Below are 25,509 nucleotides of genomic sequence, written 5' to 3'. Positions count from 1 at the left end.
AGGATAAGCTACATTTAACTTCTATGAGTCTCAGTTTTTGTAAACCTAAACTGAAATGTATGGGTTGCAACATCTATAAATTACGTCAAAACAGGGTTCCTAAAATCCGCTGAAGCTGTAATACTTATTGATTTGGAAAATGAGGATGGGGAGGGGGGTTACTTCTATATTAAATGTTAGTGTACAGAGAAAAAAAAGGCAATTGGACTTTGGAATTTAAACATGCTTTCCACTTAGTCCAATTTTTACGGATAATTATAGAAGAACAGGAATGTGGGGCATATGTGAATATGAAAAACAATTATAATTAAAAAGAAATGTAAAACTATAGTAATATTTCACTTCTGTCAAATCTAAGGTGACCACATCATTCAAATCATATCATTCAAATCAGGATGCTTGAGAGTGAAAAGGGGTACAGGCCTAATGAGGTAAAGTGGGATGATCACTTCTATAGTCAAATCTCACATTTTCAGAGCAGCTAGAAATAAAGCTTAAAAAGAAAAAAAAAAAAAAACTAAGTTAAAAGAATATAACTTCATATGCCCATTCTCATTACCCAAACATGTTTTACTTAACATAACAACTAACATTTATTGAGGGTTTACTATATGCCAGACTCTGTTCTTAGAGCCTTTATATGTATTAAACCCATTTAATTCTCCAAATACTGCTCCCCACTTTTTTAAACTGATGAGTCTGAGAGGTTAGTAACTTGCCTAAAGTCACAGATATTGTAATCTTCAGTTCTATCCTTGGACACCTAATAAGAACAACAAAACAAAAAGAGACTGTGAACAGTAAATCAGAAGCAGTCAGCAAGAGACCTTTGCCTTTTGAAGGCATCTTCAAATAGATGAGATCAGAGTGAGAGTTTAGAAAGCCACCAACTAGGCTCATATGTCTCTCTAGGGCCATCTAACACAGAGGCAGATGACCTCCACCCAGTACCACAAACCCTATTCATTCCAGTGACACAGAACAAGAATGTTTATGATAGCAGCAACTCACTGAGGTGAAATTACGTTCCATTAAACATACTTATTAAGGCAGAGAAGTCAGACTCATGGAGCTAAAAGGGACTTCAATTTTATTTTGGTCAACCTCGTTTTTGAAAGTGAATTAATTATAAACCCACAGAATGGAAGAAAATATTTGCAAATCATATATCTGATAAGGGATTAATATCCAGAATATAAATTTCCTACACCTCAACAACAACAAAAAAACCTGATTAGAAAATGGGAAAAGGACTTGAATAGACATTTTTCCAAAGAAGATATATGAATAGCCAAATAAGCACACGAAAAGACAACATCACTAATCATTAGGGAAATGCAAATCAAAACCGCAATGAGATACCACCTCAAACCTATTAGGATGGCTATTATCAATGAAACAGAAAGTAACAAATGTTGGGCAAGGATGTGGAGAGCAACTTCATGCACTGTTGTGCACTGTGGAAATGGCTACTGTGGCAAACAGCACAGAAGTTCCTCAAAATATTAAAAATAGATTTACCATATGATCCAGCAATTTAACTTCTGGCTATATACCCAAAAGAACTAAAAGCAGGGTCTCAAAGACATATTTGTACACCCATGTTCATAGTAGCATTATTCACAGTAGCTAAAACGTGGCAGCAACCCAAGTGTCCATCAACTGATGAAAAGCAAAATGTGGTATGTACATACAATGGAATATTACTCAGGCTTAAAAAGGAAGGAAATTCTGATACATGCTACAACATGGATGAACTTTAAAGACATTATGCTGTGAAACGTCAGTTACAAAAAGACAAATACTGTATGATCCCACTTACCATGAGGCAATTAGAGTAGTTAAAATCATAGAGACAGAAAACAGAATGGTAGTGTCCATAGGCTGGAGGTGGGAGCAAGGGAATGGGTAGTTAGTGTTTAATGGGTAGAGAGTTTCAGTTTTGAAAGATGAAGAGTTCTGGAGATGGGTGGTGGTGACAGATGCACAACAGTATGTACGCACAACAATATGTAATACCATTGAATTGTACACTTACAAATGGTTAAGATGGTCAATTTTGTGTTATATTTTACCACAATTTAAAGTTTGAAAAAATTTACAAACATTGCCATCAAAAAACTATTGTCATCAGAAAATATACATTTGTGAAGTTTTATGGCTAAGGTTAAAAATTCACTTATCTAAGGAAATCTCTTCCAGGTAAAGTAAAATAGAATAGTTATTACTATATTTCTCTTCAAGCATCACAGAGCTCATTTGAAAAAATATTTAGACAGGCAAAATCCTTCCATTTCAGGAATATTTCATTTTATCACCCATTAATAATATATATATAAATATTTCAACATCAAATGAAATAAACAGTATTTTATAAAATTATAACATTTGCCAGAAATAATGTAGTACATTTTAATTTTTATATTTAGAAAAAATGTTATTTGCTCTTTCATATTTACATATTTCTGATTTTAAACTGTAGCATGAAAAATTTCAAAAATATACATAAGGGAATAGTATACGAGCCCTTAAGCCTCTATCACCCACTGTGATTCCAGAATTATCAAAGTTGTATGTATGTATGTATGTATGCATGTATCTATCTATCTATCTATCTATTTATTTTGGCTGTGCCAGATCTTCATTGTGGCACGCGGGATCTATCTCCCCGACCAGGGATGGAACGCGGGGAGTGCAGAGTCTTACCCACTGGACCACCAGGGAAGTCCCCAAAGTTCGAAAATCATTAACAGAATATACAAATCAATTTCCCTAACATTTTTTCCATCTTTATTTTTCTCTTTTCTTTCCAATGAGATATCTTAAACCAATCCATTTCCTCATATGGGTACTGGGTACTGGTTGAGATAGATCTTCATTTAACTTCTGAGTTGTCTCCTTTAAAAGCTCCCACCTTGGGACATGCTATTCCCTTCATCAGTAACACTTTTCCACAAAGTCTTCACACAGTTCACTCTCTCACTTTATTCAGGCCTTTGCTCAAATGCCATCTCCTCAAAGACGCCTTCCCTAATCATCCTCTAAAAACAACATCCTGTCCCATCCCATCATTCTCTATCCCCTTTCTTCACTTTATTTTTCTTTGTAGCACTTTTCAGCACTTGAAATTATTGAATATATACTTGTTTGCTTGTTAACTGTCTCATGCTACAATGTAAGCTCCACTTACACCGAGCCAGAACTTCATTTATTTGACACTAAATCCTCAGCACATAGAACAGTGCCTGGCATATATGAAGTATTGAGCTGAAAACAGCTGAATGAAGTCAATTTTTAAAAAATAATCGTTTAATAAGGAAATACTTGTTTGTAAACATTCTTTGAGCTCTTCAGTCCAAAAACTGTTTCTCAGGATCCATATTCCACATATACAGCCTAAGCCTCTTACAAGAGTGTGATTTAATTAAAACTACACTAGTTCTTGGGAGTAAAAAAACATTTCTTAGGGGGAAAAAAGTATAGATCACAGTGTGCATACAGCCTCAAATATGACTCTTTCGAGATATTTCAAAATATATAAACAGTATTGTTTAAAAAAAAGCACCATGATCCATCCAAAAATTAAATTTAAAAATAAAAATTAAATGTAGAATTACCATATGATCCAGCAATTACACCTCTGGCTATATAACACACCCCCCAACTAAGAAAACAGGGACTCAAACAGGGTGGTACACCCAAAAGGTGGAAGCAAACTAAATGTCCATCGACAGACAAACGGATGAACAAAGTGTGGTATATATGTACAGCGGGATATCATTCAGCCTTAAAAATGAAGGAAATTCTAATACATGCTACAACATGGATAAACCTTGAGGATATTATGTTAAGTGAAATGAGCCAGGCACAGAAGGACTAATGTTATATGACACTACTTATATGAGGCATGTACAGTAGTTAAAATCACAGGGACAGAAACCCCCCTGGAGGTTGCCAGGGACTGGGGAGTTAGTGTTTGATGGTACAGAGTTTCCATTGGAGAAAATGAAAAGTTCTGGAGGTGGATGGTGGTGATGGTTGCACAACAATGTGAATGTACACTTAAAACTGGTTAAAATGTTAAATTTAATGTTATACGTATCTTTAATCATAATTTTTAAAAAGTAAATGAAAAAAAGGCCCCACTAAAAAAGCAATGACATGTGCTCCCCTTTTTTACATTCTTTTAATGACTGTAGCAGGAGTATCTTCTAACAGGGATATATAGTTTACAAAATGCTTTTCTACACATTAAGTCATTTTATCCTCACATTAAGTCTTCAATGTAGATAGGACAGGCTTCATTCTCTAATCTCTGAATTAGGTAATTAAGGTAAAAAGATGAAGTGACTTATCCAAAGTAAAATATTAATACATAGTAAAATGGCAAAGACAAAACTAGATACCAGTCATTCTGATCCCTAATTCAGTGTTTTCCCCCCTAAAGAAGGAAGTACCTTAAAAGTACTCAGTTCTGGGCTTCCCTGGTGGCGCAGTGGTTGAGAGTCCGCGTGCCGATGCAGGGGACATGGGTTCGTGTCCCGGTCCGGGCGGATCCCGCATGTCGCAGAGCGGCTGGGCCCGTGGGCCATGGCCGCTGAGCCTGAGCGTCCGGAGCCTGTGCTCCGCAACGGGAGAGACCACGACAGTGAGAGGCCCGCGTACCACAAAACAAACAAACAAAGGAACAAAAAGTTCTCAGTTCTATATCAACCTTTCTGATGGGAACAGCCATGTCTTCCTTATGCGTCTATATGTCTAACTACACTGTTGTTTTTGTCACAAGTCTTTTTTTTAATAAATAGCTTTATTTTATTTATTTACTTTTGGCTGCGTTGGGTCCTCATTGTTGGTGAACAATAAAAAGTTTCTGGATTGTGGATTATACTCCATAAATATCAAATCCCTTAGCATTCAAACACCAAAGACAAATATGACTATGCTTCTCTATTTTCACTCCTTCCTATCTATCACTTATTTTTTCCTCCTGTGCAGGAGATACTTTTGCAGCTTCTGTAATAAAGGAGAGAAAAATATAACAAAAGTAGAGAGAATAGTAAGACAAAGCTCAATAATTACCAAGTTTCAGTAGTTACCAATTTGTGGCAGTCCTCTATCACTATATCCCAATCCACTCTCTACCCAATCTCTCTGGATTATTTTGAAGCAAATCCCAGATAGCATATTATTTCATCTGTAAATACTTCCTTATGAATCTCTAAAAGAAAGGATACAAAAGAGCAACTACAGTACCATTATCACATCTAAAATTATGAACAATTCCTTAATATGAACTTCCCAGGCAGTGTTGTCATTTCCACCAGTTTTATTTTTTCTTAGTTTGTTTGAATCAGGATCCAGATAAGGCCCATGCATTGTGACTGGACGACTATGTCTCTTAAATCTCCTTTAGAAGGTCCCTCCCCAACCCTTTCCCCCTTGCAATTTTTTTTCCTTGTTGTTGTTGAAGAAATCAGGTTATATGGTAGTTTCCCATAGTCTGAATTTTGGCAAATGCATCACCATGATGTAGCTTAATATGTTTCTCTCAGCCCTGTATTTACAGAAGTTTATAGAGCTAACAACTTAATCAGATTTAGTGTCATTTTTGTACTTTTGAAGTTTATTTTGTCAAGACTGCTTCACATGTGGTGATGTGTACTTCCAACAATAGGTACCAAACGTCTACTTCTCATTCTCTAATATTAACAATTAACAGTAATCACCAACTAGAGTCATTAATTCATTAGGGGCTGCAACATGGTGATATTCTACCACTCCTTCTTTATTCATTAGCTGGAATACTTCTGTAAGAGGAACTCATCAACTATTCAGTTGTTTGCACAGAAAGGTAAGAATAAATGATTCTTTACCTTTATTTACTAATTTTCAAAACAATTAACATCCTAGCATTCTCTAAAGATGATCAGCAAGTTAAAAAAATTATGTGTTCATGGATTTAAACATATTTGATGGCTTTCAATTGTTTGTACTTATCCCAATTGAGGCTCAAATTGTCCCATATCTGGACAGTGGAAGCTTATCCAAATTGGTCCCTGAGATCATACGACAGAACACTACTTGTCTCTGAGAGCTTCTTTGCTTTCTAGGGTTATACCTTATTCTAGGCATATCTTGTATTTTTCTTACCTTAGACCTGTCATCAGCCATCTCTTTAAAGGAGACTTAATTCCTTTCAGTGAAAAATGGTATTTAGAAACCACAGTCTGGGTGCTAGGGGGTGCTGGCTGCCTTTTTAGTACAAGAGTTAGGGAATTTTCTACACATGAGTATTGAGATACACATACATCCTGAGTGTATACTGATGCTTCCAATTCAAATTCAGGTTTAGAGGGTTTTTACTTAATCTCATTAACTTTACACATGTTTCTCCTTTCTCACATGTCAAAACCCTGTTCTCAACACTGCCTACATAATTGTTCATTTATTTTATCCCACACTACACACACAATAGCCAAGAATTAAAATGTCAACACTATCATCAACATTACGATAAATGAAAATCTTTTTTTTCTGGCAATTCGTTTTTACCCTTAGGATATACCCAACTCAGGATATCCTATAAATTACTGTGTATGTAAGTCACTTGGAATAGTTTGCTCTGGGTGATTACATCACTAACTGGAAGTACACTTTTATTTCACTTTTGATTTTTAGGCACAGCATTTTTAATTAACTTTTGCTACATAATTCTGTAAAATGTTTAGGTGAGTCTAAAGTCAAAACCACAAAATAAGATATATTCAAAGACTAGTTGCTCCCCGTCTACTCCAACCTAGTCTCTCCCTACCCCACAAGTAACTTTACTAATATTTTTATATAATACCCAAATTCCCTATTTTCTGGCTACCATCCACTGGCTCCCTACTATGAGCAATACTGAAATCAGCTAGTATCTTCTTCCTCCTCTCTCTCTCCTCCAGTATCTAATTTTAAGCAATATGTTTTAATTTACAGTTGATATCTATAATCTGTAAGCTTATTCTACTTTTCATATATTCTTCCTGCATATTTGGTAATTAAACTCTATCTACAGAATTAAACGATAAAGTGTTACATACTACACTGTTTCTCAATCTTAGTTCTACCAATAAAAATTTTTTTTGTGTGTGTGTGTGGTATGCAGGCCTCTCACTGCTGTGGCCTCTCCCGTTGCGGAGCACAGGCTCCGCACGCGCAGGCTCAGCGGCCATGGCTCACGGGCCCAGCCGCTCCGCGGCATGTGGGAACTTCCCAGACCAGGGCACGAACCCGTTTCCCCTGCATCAGCAGGCGGACTCTAAACCACTGCGCCACCAGGGAAGCCCTACCAATAAAAATTTTATTTAATGTTCATCACCAATTTAAAACACCAGTTTAAGAGTCCACAATTCCTTACCAGCGAGAAACTTTTGGGGCTAGATATATTCCAAAATTCAGACTCTTTTCCTTCTCTCTCTCTCTCTCTCTCTCATGCTCTCTCTCTTTTAAAAGAAAGTAATATGGTATATGAAACATTTACTGTATACTATGTAAACACACCCAGTGAGATTAGTCATATTACCCCATATTTTGCAATAAAATATATTAAACATTTAAACTAAGCTGTGTTAGTTCAGGTTAGGTTTTGTTGCCAAATGAATTCAGGTCACATCATTGTTTGCCATCAAATGAGTCTCCCTAAAGAAATGGTTATCAGAACTCTTAGAATTTCAAATTATAAATAAGACATTGTGCACCTGTAGTTAGTAGCTCAAGATCATGTATAAAAATAGTATTTTCCTTACCTACCCACCACCAATAAAAGGCAAGTCAGAAAACATTTTGTTCATATTAAAGATATATTTTAAATTGCATTTTTCTATAAAATTAAGTTGTGTTACTGCAAATAGAGATTACTTGCTAGAGTTCTGCTTAGGAGAATCTTATTAAAGCCCATGTGGGCTTCTTCTAATAGAACCTATTATAATTCAAAACAGCTGTCAGTCTTCTGCTGCTTTTTTTTCCCGATTAAAAACATATTCTTAAAAGAATATTTTTAAAAGTACATCCCATTCCACCAGTTTATGCAATATTCTTTTAAGGGTAACCATTAAAACTTTTTAAGCTAGAAAATGAGGGGAAAAATGCAGACAAATGAGGTGAGCCTGGTTCTTAGAACTCTGGCTACAGTGCAGATTCATACTGATACTATATATTCTTGGTATTAATATTTCTAGTTATAAAATACTTCCTAAATAAAATGCCTGCTTCATAAATGCACATTCAGCATGGTCAGAAATATGTTATCTCTTAGCTTTTTAGAAGATTTTTAAAAGATAATCTTCAAGGAGTCATGAACAGCCTAGAATAATCACTAGGGAAAACTAGTGATGATCATTCTAAATAGGATAAGAAAACCAAAACCAGTGAAAGAATCATTAAAATTAGATACTAAATTCTTCGAAATAATTTTAAATGTAGAAATTTTCTCATTTATAAAAATTAAACGTACATTTAATGTTAAACTTGAAAACTATTATGCATTCGGATGTGTATTAAATGTAAAATTAATACCAATATTTAAGTAGGTTATCCAGGAACAGAAATGGCTTTTAGTGTAAATAGTCATTAAAAACAAAAAGTTCAAGTGAATCACGTTACAGATGTTTCACTGCTAGACATCAAGCAGGTGAATTAGTTTAAATTTAAGAACAATATTTTAGGGGGTTGTTTCCAAATTTGATGATTAGCTACAGGACTCCGTATTATTAACCTAATTATTTTTCTCCATACCCACACATTTCCTTTGCATAAAGAAGAGATCATTAGTTTTGTTGAATTTTAAATCCCTAAATAATTATTCAACGTTTATGTTTAATTATTAAATTTCTGATGAAAAGTCATTGTGCTCCTAAGAACATTTTCAGATGGGGTATCTAATTTGAATAGAAAACTAATCATACTATTTGGTGACAGTACAAAAGCACCACCATCAAGCAGTGTACATCCCCTCCCCCCTCTTAGTTTTACTGTTTTACAAGATTAAAATGAGTTTATTTTCTTTATTGAAAATATGGAAAAAAATAATTTTTAGCATCTCTGTAATTTTTGGCTGTATTTCTTTCTCTCCCCGGAAGTGTTTTTGCCTTCTATTACTAGAGTCTGAAAAGTTGAGTTACACTGTTGACCAAAAGAATTTTAAAGACTGTAGAACAGATCATAATATACAAAGAACAAGATATATGTTAAACTTTCTCTATCCTACCCACCCCAGAACCTTAATGTTTCCCCATTCACTTATGAGAATTATACTTTTGTTGTTTAAATTAAAAACAAAAAACCTACACAGCAGAGTATGACAAAAGGCAATTCCCTAAAATCTGCCTCCCTTCCCACATCGACAACAAGTAACAATTTGATTTCTGCTTTTCTAGCTTTTTTTTTTTTTGCAGTACTCGGGCCTCTCACTGTTGTGGCCTCTCCCGCTTCCGGATGCACAGGCTCAGCGGCCATGGCTCACGGGCCCAGCTGCTCCGCGGCATGTGGGATCTTCCCGGACCGGGGCACGAACTCGTGTCCCCTGCATCGGCAGGCGGACTCTCAACCACTGTGCCACCAGGGAAGCCCTTCTAGCATTTTTGACATAAATAGTTTTAAGTAGGGATATTTAACAAAGAGTTCTGTAAAAAAATTTTTTCATTTCATAATATACCAGGGATATAGAAACACGTGTACATATAAATTTTACTTTGTCTTTTAAAGACCCCTAAATAGAACTGTACTGTATAAATATGCCATAATTTATTTCACCAAAACACTGAAAATCATTTCCAATTTTTCAATATTATAAACAGTCCTGCAATCCTTTTACCTCTATCTTTAACCACTGTAAACTATACCATTAGAATAAATATCAAGAAATAATATTACTGGGACTTCCCTGGCGGTCCAGTGGTTAAGACTCTGTGCTTCCAACCCAGGCGGCACGAGTTTGATCCCTGTTCGGGGAACTAAGATCCCACATGCCGCTAGGTGCGGCCAAAAAAAAAAAAAAAAAAGAAATAGTATTACTGGATAAATGGGTATATATATTTCTAATTTGGAGATATACTGGTCAGAAAAGTTGCAATTTACATTCCTATCAACTTTGCATGAGAACATGAAAACTCTGGTCATTATTAATCTTTGCCAATCTGATGGAGGAAAAAATGATCTCATTATTTTAATCTTCATTTTAAAAAATTGTAAGTGAAAGTGAATCTCAATATATTTATCAGCCTCTGTGTTTCTTTATAATCTTTGCCCATTCTTCTATGTGGCTGTTCTTTTTATTAATTTGTGACACTTTTTATATTAATGTTAAAATATCAAGGGAGAATATTCATATTAGCCTTTTAAAACTATGATGGCTTTTGTCATAAATGTTTAAATTTTTTAAATAGTCACTTGTTTCAGTCTTTTCTTTAGTAACGTCTGAGTTTCAGGCTCCTTCCTGTAAACATTTTTACATCAGAAAACAGATTTATATATACCTATGTAAGTAGTTAGAACAAAATAGAAAAAAGTTCTCAATTTTTGTTGTCATCTCCAAATTAGAGTATGTAGGTAAACACACTCTTCAACCACAGTAGAAAGCTGTCATTAGACAGTTAAAGAATTTACAGCACAGTTATTATTAAGTAATTCAGTATGCTAATTAAAAAAATTTATTAATTCCTAAATATGAAGATAATTTAATTATCTGGTGTTGCCTGGAAACAAGATGGATATATTTTCCAGATTAACAGGAGGATGCTTTCCGGAAGAAGAAACTCAATTACTCCAATCTATTCAAATGTCGTTTGCTGAAGACATCCTGGGCATCCAGTGTCAGAACTGCAGGTGTCTTTCCCTCATCCTTCTCCTCCATATCAAACTGGTTCACCAATCCACCTGCAAATCACTTAGACTAAGTCACTATTTATTACTTCTCTTGAATTGTCACAAAAATCAATCTTGGTCTCTGCTTCCAGTCTAATTCATCTAGCACACCAACACTAAATTAATCTTCCTAACAGAGGTTCAATCAAGAATATGCAATAAATACAAACTCCTAGCTACAAATCCTACCTATGTAAAGTATTTTACACTTTAAAGTATATCAGTATTTCCCAAAGTGTATTCTACACAACATCAGTCTCGCAAAATACAATGAAATGAGCCTTAAAAAAAAATCTTGGTTAGTTTGGGAAACACTGTTTACTATAGCCCAGTTTTGTAGAATTATTTATATTATTCATTAAGAATCTGAATACCAATTATGTGCTCTATGCCAAGTGTTGAAGGTTATAGTTGAGAACAAAATAGTCTTGGTTTTCATGTTGCTTACAATCAAGTGAGAGAAATGGACATTTAAACAAATAATTACGAAAATAAAATCATACACTGAGATAAATACCATGAAAGGCATGGGGTGCTATGAGAAAGAATAAGTTGATTTATTGGCATTAATAAGCCCACAAGACATAAAGAACACATACAGCATACAGAAGAAAGATCTTAAACACATACATAAATATAAATAATACATAAACATAAATAATGCTTGAGCGACTTCCCTGGTGGTGCAGTGGATAAGACTCTGCGCTCCCAGTGCAGCAGGCCCGGGTTCAATCCCTGGTCAGGGAACTAGATCCCACATGCATGCCACAACTAAGGAGCCCGTGAGCCTCAACTAGGGAGCCTGTCTACCGCAACCAACACCCAGCGCAACCAAATAATAAATAAATAAAGCTTGATATTATTTATTGACAGAGGTAGTAGTGATGTGATGCTGAGGAGTTACAGCAGAGTCAATAGTTTAGCAAATTCTAGGAAGAGCAAGAAGGCCAAGGTGGCTGACGCAGGGGAAGTAGGGAAGGGAGATAATGTAAGATGAGGCAAGACAGGTAGATAGAGGCCAGGTCACACACATCACAGCAAAAGGCTGAGAGTCCTGCAGCTAAGTAACCTGTATAACTTTGCTTAATTCAGTATGCCTGAACTTTAAGAAAGACCAATAATAGGCCATGTCCAATGTTCCATAGAACATACTTTCAATCATATGATACTAGTGGATGTATAAAGTGAAGGTTTGCACTGGGTTAGTGTTGATACATTTTAAGAGAAAATGACACAATTTGAAAGCTGAGTTTTTATTTATTTAAATTTTGAATTGAAAAATATCAAGCAGAAAAAAGTTAGCCACAGCAGGCCTGAAACTGCTATCCTTAGAAAGGCCTGCTTGAAAGGCTGGCCCTGGTTGGTCTTTGGGAACTTGGACTTTCCGTGTTTTTGCCATTCCTTAACTGATAAGGACAGCTCACTGTACTTAAACTGTCTGTGCAAACAGTATGGTTTATGCTGCATATTTGCTTTCCTTCTGGGAGCCTGGAATTTTGATACATGTTAGGTAGTAGATGCCTGTGTGACCAGCCATCAGTAAAAACCCTAGGTGCTGAGTCTCTAATGAGCTTCCCTAGTAGACAATATTTCACTTGTGCTGTCACAAGTCAGTGCTGGAGGAACTAAGTGTGACCTGTGTGACTCCACCGGAAGAGACCTCTTGGAAACTTGCCCCTGTTTTTCTTTGGACTTAGCCTCATGTGTCTTTTTTCTTTGCTGATTTTGTTTTGTATCCTGTGCTGTAATAAATGATCTCCATGAGTATGACTATGTGCTCTGTCAGGTGAGTCCTCCTAGTGAACCTGGGGATGTTCTTCGGGGTTTCAGTGCAAGAACAAGATAGAATACTGTGAAATGTCTCCCTCCACCTCTGTCTCCCAGTCTCCCAAAATGAAACTATATTGTTTTGGAATAAATATCTAGTTGGTATTCAGGTACAGGGCTTCTTCTTCTTTTTTTTTTAAATCTTAGAAGCAATTACCATAAAAAGCAGAATAGCGGTGACCTTTAAGGTGGCTATGATTGAGAAGAGGCATGAGTGGGGCTTTGAGCATGCTTTCACCGTTCTATTTAGTGACTATGGCGGTGTCAGCATTAAAATAATTTGTTAAAAAAATAAGTTAAACTTAAATTTGTTTACTATGCTTCTTTGCATGTGTATTATTTCACAACAAAAAAATGTTTTGTTGTAGCTGGTATGGCTTTGAAACTTGTCAGCTGAAGCCTCAAAACTAAATCCATTTCCTAAAGAAAAGGATATAAAAGAATGAACGGAAGGCTAAGTACTGAGGCACAGGAAATGCTTATAATTTGGTAGCTGAAAGAGAACAAAGTAAAGGAAAGCATGGAAAACACTAATCAGGCTGGGTAGTGACCCAAATAGGTTGCATGTAAGAAGTGGCATCTGAATGAGGTTTATTTCAAATTGAGAAGTCACCCCTTTCCTCTGTGCTACCAGAAAGTTTTGGATACACTTCAATTTCAGTACTTACCACTCTGTAGGGGCAATTAATTGTTAAGATTTCTACATCCTCAAAGAGACTAAGTTCCTACAGTACTGGGGCAGTTTCCTTTTCCAGTTACTGTATTCCAAGTATCTTGAAGAGTGCCTGGCTCATAACGGGTCCTTAATAAATAAGGTGCTTAGAAATGGAGAATGAAACCAGAAAAGGCCCATATCAAAGAAACCATGAAAGGAGAGAATGTAAAGAATTCCATGAGCAGTTTTAAATTTTCTTCAGTTTTCTTCTTTTTCTCCTACTTTTAACAACCTTTCAGGTCATTACTGTTTTTACTAAATCCTTTCCACTCTACTGCTACCTCTTCATCATTGCTGCAACAACTATCTAAACACCAACTATGTGCAGGGCACTTAGCCAGGTAATGTCAGGGATACAAAGATGAGCTTAGTGTCTAGTGCAGGACATATTCCAATACATAAATAACACAAAGCTGCAAGTGGAAGACAGAGAGAAAGAACAGGAACATGGCATGGACGTTAGAGGACTAGAAAAGGCTTTAGTGATTACAAAAGGCTTTCATGGAAAGATGACATCTGCTTTGGTTCTTGAAGGATATTAGAATTTAAATAGGGAGAAACATAGGTAAGAGCATTTCAACAGAGAGAACAGCTTAAGAATTAATAGGTATATGAGGGACAACATACAAAGAAATGAGGCAAGAAAGGCAGGAGTTGACGAGATAAGAAAAAGTAAGAAAGAAGCAGAAATTATGCCATTGTCCAGTGAGTAGAGCTGATAAAGGAGACCAAAATGGAGCAGCCACAGATGTAAAGGAAAACCAGAAAAATGTGGTTTCATAGAACTGAAGAGAGGAAACTGAACCGGAAGTAAAACTGGAGTGAGATGTTTTATAACTCTTTTCAAAAAAGACTGCAAAAGGTGCCAAGAAGTGAGGCAGTAATAGAGAGGATGTGAAAGTCTGGAAAGGTGTGTGTATGAAAGAGAGGGAGATATTGTAACAAATGAGTAGGGATGATGCAGTAAATCATCAGTTTTCAACTGGGTGACTCTGCTCCCCTGAAGACATTTGGCAATGCCTGGAGACATTTTTGGTTGCCGTAACTAGGAGTGAAGAAGGGTACTACCGGAACCTAGTGGGTAGAGGCTGCGGATGCTGCTAAACATTTTGCAAGTACAGGACAGCGCCCCACAACAAAGAATTATCTGACCCAACATGTCAGTAGTGTCAAAGTTGAGAAACCCTGTACCAGAGCATAGGGGATATGGAAGAGAGAATGATTAACCAAAGAAGCAAAGTCTTTGGTAAAGTGAGAACATTCATGCAGGAGGAAGACTTTTCTGGTTCTCTAACCTACTGACCCTGATTAGAGCATGAACCTGGAAGCAGCTTCAGGCATTACTTATTTGAAAAGTGTACTGAAATACAACATTCCAATTTCTCCCATCAACATGAACGACAATGTGCATGCCTTAAATCATTATTTACCCTGTGACTATTCTATAGATATAATAATCTATAGATATAAAAATCTAGATAAACCATTCATCTTTTGGGATACCATCAAGGTTTAAAATGTGGGTACTTCTATTTTTTTCTAAGTTCCATATATGTACGGCAATCACGTCCATTAAAAGGTTAATAGATATAAATGATCAGAGTGCATATACTAGTGTCATTTTATTTTGTAAAATCTCCTATGTACCATTTAGAAATGAGTTACAAATAATCTGTATTTTAACAGTTCATAGGGATACCATGTGAAAAGGAAGCCTACAAAAGCACCAGTTTAAGATGCCAAGTAACATTGCTAGAAAAGGATAAAATGAGTTAACAGTGATTATAAAAATGGGGCTGTAACTATCTTTGGTTACAAAGTGCAATATATTTCAAAGCCACAATGAACTTGATCATATAAATTTCACTTTGTATCATAAGCATGAAGACTATTTACTTACATGTATTATGTGAAAGGTACTAAGAGGAGTTTAATCACAAATTCTGCTCTCAAATAAGAGACAGTCACTCATTTAAACATTTTCTGAGCACCTACTATGTGCTGATAATAGGCACATGAGGATATAACAATGAACTAGATAGACATAATTTTTGCTTTTAAATTACTTAGGGACAAGCAGATAAATAGGCCATTACAATGTAGAGGAAGCATAGATTAGTGAAGATGAACTCTAGAGACAAACTGTCTAGGTTTGGATCCAGATCTGCCATTTTATAAGCTTTGTGATCTTGGTCAAATTGTTTATCTTTTCTGTATCTGATGATAATATTTAAAAGTATTTACCTTATGGGGCTGTTGAGAAAGTGACATCTGAGATAAGATCTAAGAATGACAATAAGTGTGAACTTTTTTCTTGGTGAAGGTAATGGTGGGGAGGGTTTGGGATGACAAAATAATGCTCTAAAAGGCAGAGCAATCTGACTATGTGAAGGCCCAAGGAAAGAACAAAACCTGGCTCACTAAGGAAATTAAAGCAGTTCTACATGCAGAGTGTAACCGGGAGGTATTTGGCAGTAATAAGGTATGAGCCCAGAGAAGCAGCAGAGCCTAGACAACAAAAAGCCATATGATCCATGAAAGGGAGTTTGAACGTTATTCTAGAGAGTTTTTGTTACTTAAACACACACACATACACATACACACACAAACCGACAGACTTTTTCTCATTCAAGAATTAATAAGTCCGTGCTGGGAAAACTGGACAGCTACATGTAAAAGAATGAAATTAGAACACTTCTTAAGACCATACACAAAAATAAACTCAAAATGGATTAAAGACCTAATGCAAGGCCAGACACTATAAAACTCTTAGAGGAAAACATAGGCAAAACACTCTATGACATAAATCACAGCAAGATCCTTTTTGAATCACCTCCTACAGAAATGGAAATAAAAACAAAAATAAACAAGTGGCACCTAATGAAACTTAAAAGCTTTTGCACAGCAAAGGAAACCATAAACAAGACAAAAAGACAAGCATCAGAATGGTAGAAAATATTTGCAAACGAAGCAACTGACAAAGGATTAATCTCCAAAATATTCAAGTGGCTCATGCAGCTCAATATTAAAAGGAACGCCTGAGGGACTTCCCAAGGTGGTCCAGAGGTTAAGACTCCACGCTCCCAATGCAGGGGGCCCAGGTTTGATCCCTGGTCAGGGAACTAGATCCCGCATGCCGCAACTGAAGATCCTGTGTGCCGCAACTAAAGATCCCATGTGCCACAAGGAAGACCCGGTGCAGCCAAATAAATAAATATATTTTAAAAAATAAAAAATAAAATAATCTCTGTTTAAAAAAAAAAAAAGGAATGCCTGAGCGTCTATCCTCAGAACACTATATTGTGTTTTCACATAGATTATCTTAATTAATCAAAGAACCCTAAAGAGGGTGATACTGTTCATTTTACAGATGTGGAAACTAAGGTACCAAGGGAACAAACAACTAGACGTCAAAACAAGAAGGCTGTTCTTCATAGACAAATTTGTCTTTTCATACTCAGTCCAACAGATGATTTTACAATTTCTAATGTGTACTGTATTCCTCCTTACCTTGTTTTAAAAATAACTACAAATTACTATGTCAAAGTTTTATTTGACTGAAGCCAACAAATGGTGAGGTACACCAAGTTGGGAATTTTAACTCTCCTTCCCTATCCTTCCTCCCTTGTCAGACTTTACCATTGAAGCATGTGACAGAACTATGACTTCATAATTAAGGCTATAATGAGATTTCTCTGTCATAAGCTATTACTAACATTCACTACAAACTCATCTAGTTCTGCCTCAAAGCTTTTTTCCTAACCAGAAAATTCTCATGTCTAGTCTCAAGCAAGCAAGAAATATTTTGGCAAAGTCTGAAGACAAGCATAATTAAGTCTTATGAAGCATGTTATGGAATTTTTCTCTAAAGAACAACTCACAAGTAAATTCCAGATAAAACAAATTAAATAAGTATAATTTCAGAATATAGGGAAAAAAAGACACTATACTTGAAATTCTTCTGGCATTCAGTCTCCCCCCTAAAGAAGGAAGGAAACTGCACACTAACAACACAATTCATTATTGCTCCTTCCATGATTCCTGTTTTAAGTAGGTAAGAGTGTTCATAAAATTTAAGGAATTGTAGCTAGAAGAGACTGTCAAACTTTTTATCTAAGTGGATATTTTTAGAAAACAATTAAGGGCAAGCAAAGAACACTTTGCATGCCTGGCCTAATTGATTTTTCCATCTCACTTTAGTTTTAAACTCAATAACATACCTCATATTTATTAAAACATAGTTTACAAAGCACTTACTCATGTTATTATTTCATCCTAACAACTCACTGAGTATCTATAGTTTACCAGACACGGTGCTACATCCTACAGGCTTTGGCTCAAAGTACAAAGAGTTACGTGGAGGAGTTAGACACACGAGCAACTGATGATAAATATAGTAAATAAGGACTGGAAGAAAGGTCCAAAGTACTAAGGGAGTGAGTGTATGATTACTAGTAAAACTAACTTTTGAACTGGGTCTTGAAGAATAAAGACGACTGTAAGAATCAGATTTCTGATGGCAAATAACCCCGAAGAATTGGCTTAAACAATAGGAATATATTCACGAAGAGAAATCCCACGGTAGGGAAAGCCCCAGGCCCAGCACAACATGTGTCTAAAATAATGTTGTCATGCACCTACGTTCGTTCTACCTCTCTGTTCTGCCATCCTCAGGGCATGTTTCATCATCCCCTGTGGTCACAAGACAGCTGCCAGTGGCGACTGGGGCCACATGTTCTCTTGCTCACAAACAATAGGGGAAAAAATCCTCTCCCCCAGAAATAGAATGTCTCTTTCCTTTCAATCTAACTGGGACAAATAATAATTTACAGGGAAATGCCTTGAGCCGATTGGCTTGGAGTAATCAAAATCTACCACTGAAATGGGTGATGAGTCATCTTCTCAGAGTCTCCTGGATGACAAAGAACAGGAGAACTCCAAGCACTGGGATAAACACATGAAAAACAGAAGTAGTAGGAACAAGAAACAGCTTAGTATGACTAGAGTAATGGGAAATCCAACGTTAGACACAGTCTACAAACTGTTGTGAGTTTGGACTTTACCCAATAGACAATGGGAAGTCAACACAAGTTTTTTAGGTAGGGAAGTAACATCCTCCAATTGCATTTTTTAAAAAGTGTGGTAGCAATATAGAGAACAGCCAGAGAAGGAGAGGAAAAGTGGGAGAACAAATGGCAGAGACTCCACTGGTAGGCTGTTCAATAAATAGTCCAGACTAGTAAGTGGTAACAGGGAGGGAAAGAATGGAATAAAAAAAGACAAGGTGGCAAAGCTGCTACGTAAAACACTGTGTGTGTGTGTGTTTTCCCTCTTACAGATGAGGAAGAATTAAGCCTCAGACAGGTAAAATGGATTGCTTAAGATTGCAAAACTATAAATAGTAATCAGAATCTGAATGGAGGTCTGATTCCCAGTCCAGTGTTCTAATACATCACAACTATGTCTAAAAACTCCAACAATGCTCAAAAAAGCAGATTTTTTTGAATCTTGTGATTTAAAGGATGTTCTGTGTATTGTACTAAAGTGATTTCTGTTTATTCCAACTTTAACATAATGTTCATTATATGGATTTAATGTCAATTTATAAAACTTAGTACATTATACGTTTTTGAAGTTTCTACATTATTTGAGATAGTAAGGATGCTGTGAAAGACTCAACTTGCAATGTCAAATTTAGACTGCCTGGTCTTCCCTGGTGGCGCAGTGGTTGGGAGTCCGCCTGCCGATGCGGGGGACACGGGTTTGTGTCCCGGTGCGGGAGGATCCCACATGCCGCGGAGCGGCTAGGCCCATGAGCCATGGCCGCTGAGCCTGCGCGTCCGGAGCCTGTGCTCCGCAACGGGAGAGGCCACAACAGTGAGAGGCCCGCGTACCACAAAAAAAAAAAAGAAAAGAAAAAATTTAGACTGCCAAAATTTTAAAAATTAAAAGAACTGAAGCTTGCATTAAAAATTTTTGAACTTGTTTTGTAAATAAACTAGGTACTGAATGTTTGAATTTCAATATAAATCTGAAGTTAGTAGCTACATGAAAAGTTTCCTTTAAACTATGCTTCCCTTTGAAATTTTGGATTCTGATAACCAACTTCCATTATCATCAACTTAAAAAGAAAAATGTTGTCTCATCTTAAAAAAGATAATTGTTTTAGAAAAAGTCACTTGACTGTTTCTTTTTAGAGTGGAGAAGTCTGATTTTGTTTTATTACCACTGTACCAAGACTGGGTTAAGCGGGAAGGTGGTTTAAAACAGAATAAACACTTTCTATAAAAATTATAAACAATATATTTTTTAGCTTATTGGGTTAAATCTTAGTCTTCTGCTTTTAAATTCAATTAATAACTTTAGTGAGCACCTATGTGCCTGGCACTATGCTAGCTGCTGGGAATACAGCTGGAAGCAAAATAGTACTATAGTTACTCAGGCATATTTTGTATGATTATTTGATTAGTGTCAGTCTTCCCCACTGAATAACTATAGCAGTATTTTTTTCAGCCAGAACGTAACTGCAAATGTACAAAGATGATGCTTAAAAAAAAAACCTGACAATAACATTCCACCAATGACACAAGAATCTTCTTTCACCAAGTAGAAACTCTGCACCCATAACTGAATTTTTTTCTTAAAACATACCTGCTAAAACATTCAACAAACCAGGAATGTAAGGAAACTAGCTCAACATAATAAAGGTTATGTATGGAAAATCCACAGCTAACATCATACTTAATGGTCAAAGACTGAAAGCTTTCCCTCTAAGATGAGGAACAAGACAAGGATGTGCATTTTCACCATTTCTATTCAATACGGTACTGGAAGTCCTAGCCAGAGCAATTAGGCAAGAAAAAGAAAGAAAAGTCATTCAAACTGGAAAAGAAGACATAAAATTATCTTTGTTAGAAAACAACCTTACCTTATATGTAGAAAACTCTAAAGATTACACACACACACACACACACACACACACACATACACACACACACGATTAAAATAAATGAGTTCAGTAAAGTTGCAGGATACAAAATCAACACACAAAAATGAGTTGTGTTTATACACTAACAATGAACAATCCGCAAAGGAAATTAAGAAATCGATCACGTTTACAATAGTACCAAAAAGAATAAAATATTCAGGAGTAAACTTAACCAAGGAGATGAAAGATTTTTACACTGAAAACTACAAAATGTTGTGGGAGGAAATTAAACACAAATAAATGGAAAGACATCTGGTGTTTACGGACTGGAAGGCCGGAAGAGATGTCAACACTACTCCAAACAATCTACAGATTCAATGCAATCCCTATCAAAAAAATCCCAATGACATAGTTTGCAGAAATAGAAAAATCTATCTAAAATTCATATGGAATCTCAAGGGACCCCAAACAGCCAAAACAATTTGGAAAATGAACAATGTTGGAGGCCTCACACTTCTGATTTCAAAACTACTATAAAGCTAGAGTAATCAAAACAGTACGGTGACAGCACAAAGACACACTTACGGACCAATAGATTTCAGAAATAAACCCTCGAATGTATGGTCAAGTGATTTTCAACAAAGATGGGCAGACCATTCAATGGAAAAAAGATAGTCTTTTCAACAAATGGCATTGGAAAAAGTGGATATCCACATGCAGAGACCTAAACATAAGAGTTTTTTTGAGGGGAAAACTCTTAGAAGAGTTTTAAAGGGGAAAAGCTTCATGACACTGGATTTGGCAATAATTTCTCAGCTGTACACCAAAAGTATAAGCAACAAGAGAAAAACTAGATCAGTTGGACTTCATTAATATTAAAAACTTACCAAAAAAACATTTTGTGCATCAAAGTACACTCGACAGAGTGAAAAGGCAATGTGTGGAATGACAAAAATATTTGCAAATCATCTATCTGATAAGGGATTGGTATCCAGAATACATAAAGAGCACCTACAACTCAACAACAACAAAGAAAACCAACTAAATTAAAAAACAGGCAAAAAACTTAAATAGATTATTTCTCCAAAGAAGATATACAAAAGGCTGATAAGCTTTAGAGATGCTAATATCACTAATCTTTAGAGAAATGCAAGTGAAAACCACAATGAGATATCACTTCACGCCCATTAGGATGGTTGTTACCAAAATAATAAAAACAACAAGTGTTGGTGAGGATGTGGAGAAACTGGAACCCTGACGCATGCTTGTGGGAATGTAAAATTTTCTGGATATATACCCAAATGAAATGAAAGCAGGGACTCAAACAGATATGAGCACACCTATGTTCATGGCAACATTATTCCAAAAGCCAAAAAGTGGAAGCATATGAAGTATCAACTGACAGATAAATGGATGAACAAAATGCAGTATATACATACAATGGACTATTATTCAGCCTTAAAAATGAAGGAAATTCTGACAAATGCTACAACATGGATGAACATTATGCTAAGTGAAATGAGCCAGTCACAAGAGGACAAACATTGTATGATTCTACTTACATGAAATACCTAGAGTAATCAAATTCGTAGAGACAGAAAGCAGCATAGTGGTTGTCAGGGGCTAAGAGTAAAGGGAAGTGGGGACTTAGTGTTTACAGGGTATAGAGTTTCAGCTGCAGAAGATGAATGGAGTTCTAGAGATGGATGGTGATAATGGTTGCACAACAATGTGAAATACACTTAATGCCACAGAACTGTACACTTAAAACTGGTTAAAATGGCAAATTTTGTTATGTATATTTTACCACAATAAAAACAGCAACAAAAAAAAGATACCTGCTATGCATCTTTCCTAGTGACTCTATCTTAGTGTAGGATCTCATCTCTTCATACCCAGGTAACTGCAATAGCTACTACTGTCCCTGGTTCATTCCACTCTCTCCTCATTTTAACTCAACCAACAGATCACTGACAGGTGCGTCTTGGCAGTTTTAACATATTAATGTGTGGCCTCCAAACTTTCAAAGTCTCCCCATATCTTGCACAAGAGGATAAAAATCCAAATCTCAATCCAGTACTCAAACTCTTCTACAAACATATCCTTTCAACTGTCTAATGTCTTCCCAAGGAAATTCAGTTGTCAGCTCATCCTAGTTTCCCTCTCTATTCCCCTCCCCCAAAGCTAATCTCCACATTACACTCTTGCTTTTCCCTCACAAAGTAACTGCTCCAATCTCTCTGTAAATCTAAACCCTCACAGAAGCTAGCTCAAGTCCCAAGTGTTCCAGGAAGTTATTTAGACTCCTGAGGCCTCACTCATCTCCCTCTAACCAGAACACGTACAGCATACTTCGTTTTATTTTTTTTGGTACGCGGGCCTCTCACTGCTGTGTCCTCTCCCGTTGCGGAGCGCAGGCTCCGGACGCGCAGGCTCAGCGGCCACGGCTCACAGGCCCAGCCACTCAGCGGCATGTGGGATCCTCCCGGACCGGGGCACGAATCCGCGTCCCCTGCAATGGCAAGCGGACTCTCAACCACTGCGCCACCAGGGAAGCCCGTACAGCATACTTTGTATTGATAGATTGTTTTCTAGGCTCAGAGGGGTACATCTTATCTTTTCTGAGGGCAAAGTCTACATATTTCACTTGTTTCTTTCTCCAATAGCTCCTAGTATTGCAAAATACTAAGCAGATCTTCAATAATCACCTGTGTAACTGAACACAAGGTACAACTCTGGTGTGTGAGTTTCAATGACTAGAATATGAAATCAGAAGCATTTGACATGACTACTTCTGAAGGTTAGCCTGTGACACACAACACAGAAAGCTGCTGTGACTCAAGTGGCTATGTGGAAACCAGGTGGTACAACCCGGCAAACACAACACAGGTGCTTTAAATCCTAAAATTAGAGCCTGATACAAAGAACCTGTTTAAATGCTGGTAATGAGGAACAAAACAACATAGTAGTTAGGTTTTGTGGGACAGAATACTGGTTTTACTGAATGCATGCATAAATAAGCAATGCTACAACTGGACAGAAATATAGTCAGTCACAGACCTATGAAAACTCTAAATGAAATGTCAGTTGGTTTTTTATTAAATTCAGGTCAGGGAGAAGAATCTTCATGAGTTACGTGTGGTAGCTGACAGTAACTGTCAAGAATCAGAGTGAGGCGCTCTCTCTGATTTCTCCTTTCAACTACATTGTACAAAGACCCAGGAATGAGGATGGTGCTGAAGAATGCAATCAATGAAGAATACGAGGCTCAGGAGTGTAGTGAAAAGAGCTCTTTAAATAGGGCGGAGAGAGGCCTAGATCCTAGTTTTGGTCCAATCCCTCGCCAGCTGCAGAACCCACAGCGAGTCACTCATCTCCCTGGGCCTAGTTTCCCAGTTCTAAAACAAGTCACATCATATCGTTAAAGGTTTTTCTGACTTCAAAATTCCAGGACAAGTTTAATCACAGCTGCCATTAACATGTATGATTCTTGCAATTTCAAATCTTTCTTTCACATTTCCGGGAGAAAGTAATTGATTTCAGCAATCTAAAAGAAATGGATGCTATTCAGAGACAAAAGATTCTGCTACTTGAAAAAACGAAGTAATTCTGTAAAAATGCCTATTTCCTCATTACAGTAAGATGTTTTAGCAGAGGAAACAGTTCTCTGGTAAAACCAAGACTGCTTCTGCGAATTAGGCCTAATCCAGAGTACTTATTATCTGTGCTGGTATGTGAAGAGGTGCTATTGTAGTTCAAAGCAGAAACAACACTCAGGGCTTCCTCCCCCCAAACGGTGAGAAAGTTCTCATCTTCGGGGTAAGGCTAATAAACAGCTGTGCAAATGATGAGACACTGAAAAATGCACGCTTTTAGCCTTTCAAGCACTCCAAGCACAGGATTCTTTACCAACGACTCCGTATTGTCTCTCTCCCAACCTGTCAAAGCGCAATTCCAGTTTGATCCCGAAACAGTAACTTACCCGGACAATCTAACTTCTCCCCCGGGGAGCAGCCGTACACAGGCCTGCACTCCTCGACCCCTGATTCCGGACGGCAGCTCTCACGCCCACCCCGGGGCGGTCGCAGCCCCGCAGCCGGGTAAACACGCGCCCGAGTCTCGGGAGCGGTTTCCCGGCGTCCTGGGAGCGACGAGTCCCGCCCCTCGTAGCCCCGGGACTGGAGCCGGCCGAGCCGCCGCCGCGGCCACCTCGGGCCGCTCTCCCCGCCCCAAGCGCCACACCTCGCGCCTCTGCCCCCGGGACGGCTGCGCACTGCCCAGCCCGCCCCGCTGAGCGCACCGGGACCGGTCAGCCTGCCACCGCCGCCTCAGCCCCAGACGGACCAGTGACCCTTCCCCGGCCCCGCGCCCCCCGCGGCGGCCGGGCCCCAGCCCTGCGCCCCCACGGCCCCCGCACAGCCCCTTCTTCGTCGGGACGCCCAGCACCGCGCCGGTAACAGCCTCGGCTCACAGCCTCAGAGACATCGAGGGACACTCACCCCGGAGGCTCCTCCCGCCGCTGCTGCTGCTGCCGCCGCTGGGACCGCGGCCGTCGCCCCCGCCGCCGCCGCCTGCACCGCCGTCCGCACCGGCGCCAGCGCCCCCGGCCATCCTCCTCCTGCCGTCGCCGCCGCCACCTCCCGTCTCAGCTCCTGTCAGTGGCTCAGGCTCCGGGGCTTCTCCAGGTTTCTCTCGCCGCCATTTTGACGCCTGGAGCGAGCAGGAGGGGCTTGGCTCGGCGCAGGCCTGGGGCGCCTGCGCGGCGCTGCGGAGCCGGCCCGAGCCCCAGCCAGTCCCCGCCGCCGCCGCCGCGCCCGGGGTCACGTGGGCCGGCGGCGACGCGCGCGCCCTGGCTGGCCGGGGAGGCGCGTTCACGGGACCTGGGATCGGTTGGAGCCGAGTGCGCGCGCATTATTCCCGCTCTCCACTCGGAGTCTGAAGCTCGTTTGCAGCATCTTGCTTATTCCGGGGAATTGTGGCAAATCGTTAAATCTGTCAGAGTGGAATTATAATGACTACGCTACCGCACGACCGGTTCTACCAATTCATGTTTCCATTCGGCGGCCGGCATCATGATCTATCGCTCACGACACATCTTTCGTAAAGCGAAGACTGCGCTTCCACAGAGAAGTCCTTT

At 38.2% G+C, this 25,509-nt stretch overlaps 1 protein-coding gene across 6 annotated transcripts in view; it reads right to left on the bottom strand.

Moving 5' to 3' along the window:
* BTBD7 (BTB domain containing 7) overlaps positions 1 to 25,010 on the bottom strand; it is an 81,023-nt gene extending 56,013 nt beyond the window's left edge. For 3 of the 6 annotated variants that reach the window (XM_019918688.3, XM_073800097.1, XM_033850690.2), the window contains exon 1: positions 24,872 to 25,010. The gene's annotated coding sequence lies outside the window, so the exon portion shown is untranslated. Of the gene's footprint in view, positions 1 to 4,457; positions 4,619 to 5,079; positions 5,245 to 24,354; positions 24,673 to 24,871 lie in introns of those variants that run through there. The other 3 variants (XM_073800095.1, XM_073800096.1, XM_019918676.3) reach the window with 3 other exon arrangements.
* Positions 25,011 to 25,509: the final 499 nt, after the last annotated feature.

The sequence above is a fragment of the Tursiops truncatus genome, chromosome 2 (genome assembly GCF_011762595.2).
Source record: "Tursiops truncatus isolate mTurTru1 chromosome 2, mTurTru1.mat.Y, whole genome shotgun sequence".
Classification (NCBI taxonomy): domain Eukaryota; kingdom Metazoa; phylum Chordata; class Mammalia; order Artiodactyla; family Delphinidae; genus Tursiops; species Tursiops truncatus.
The sequence above is the reverse complement of the archived record's forward strand: the minus strand, read 5'-3'. Positions and strand labels throughout refer to the sequence as shown.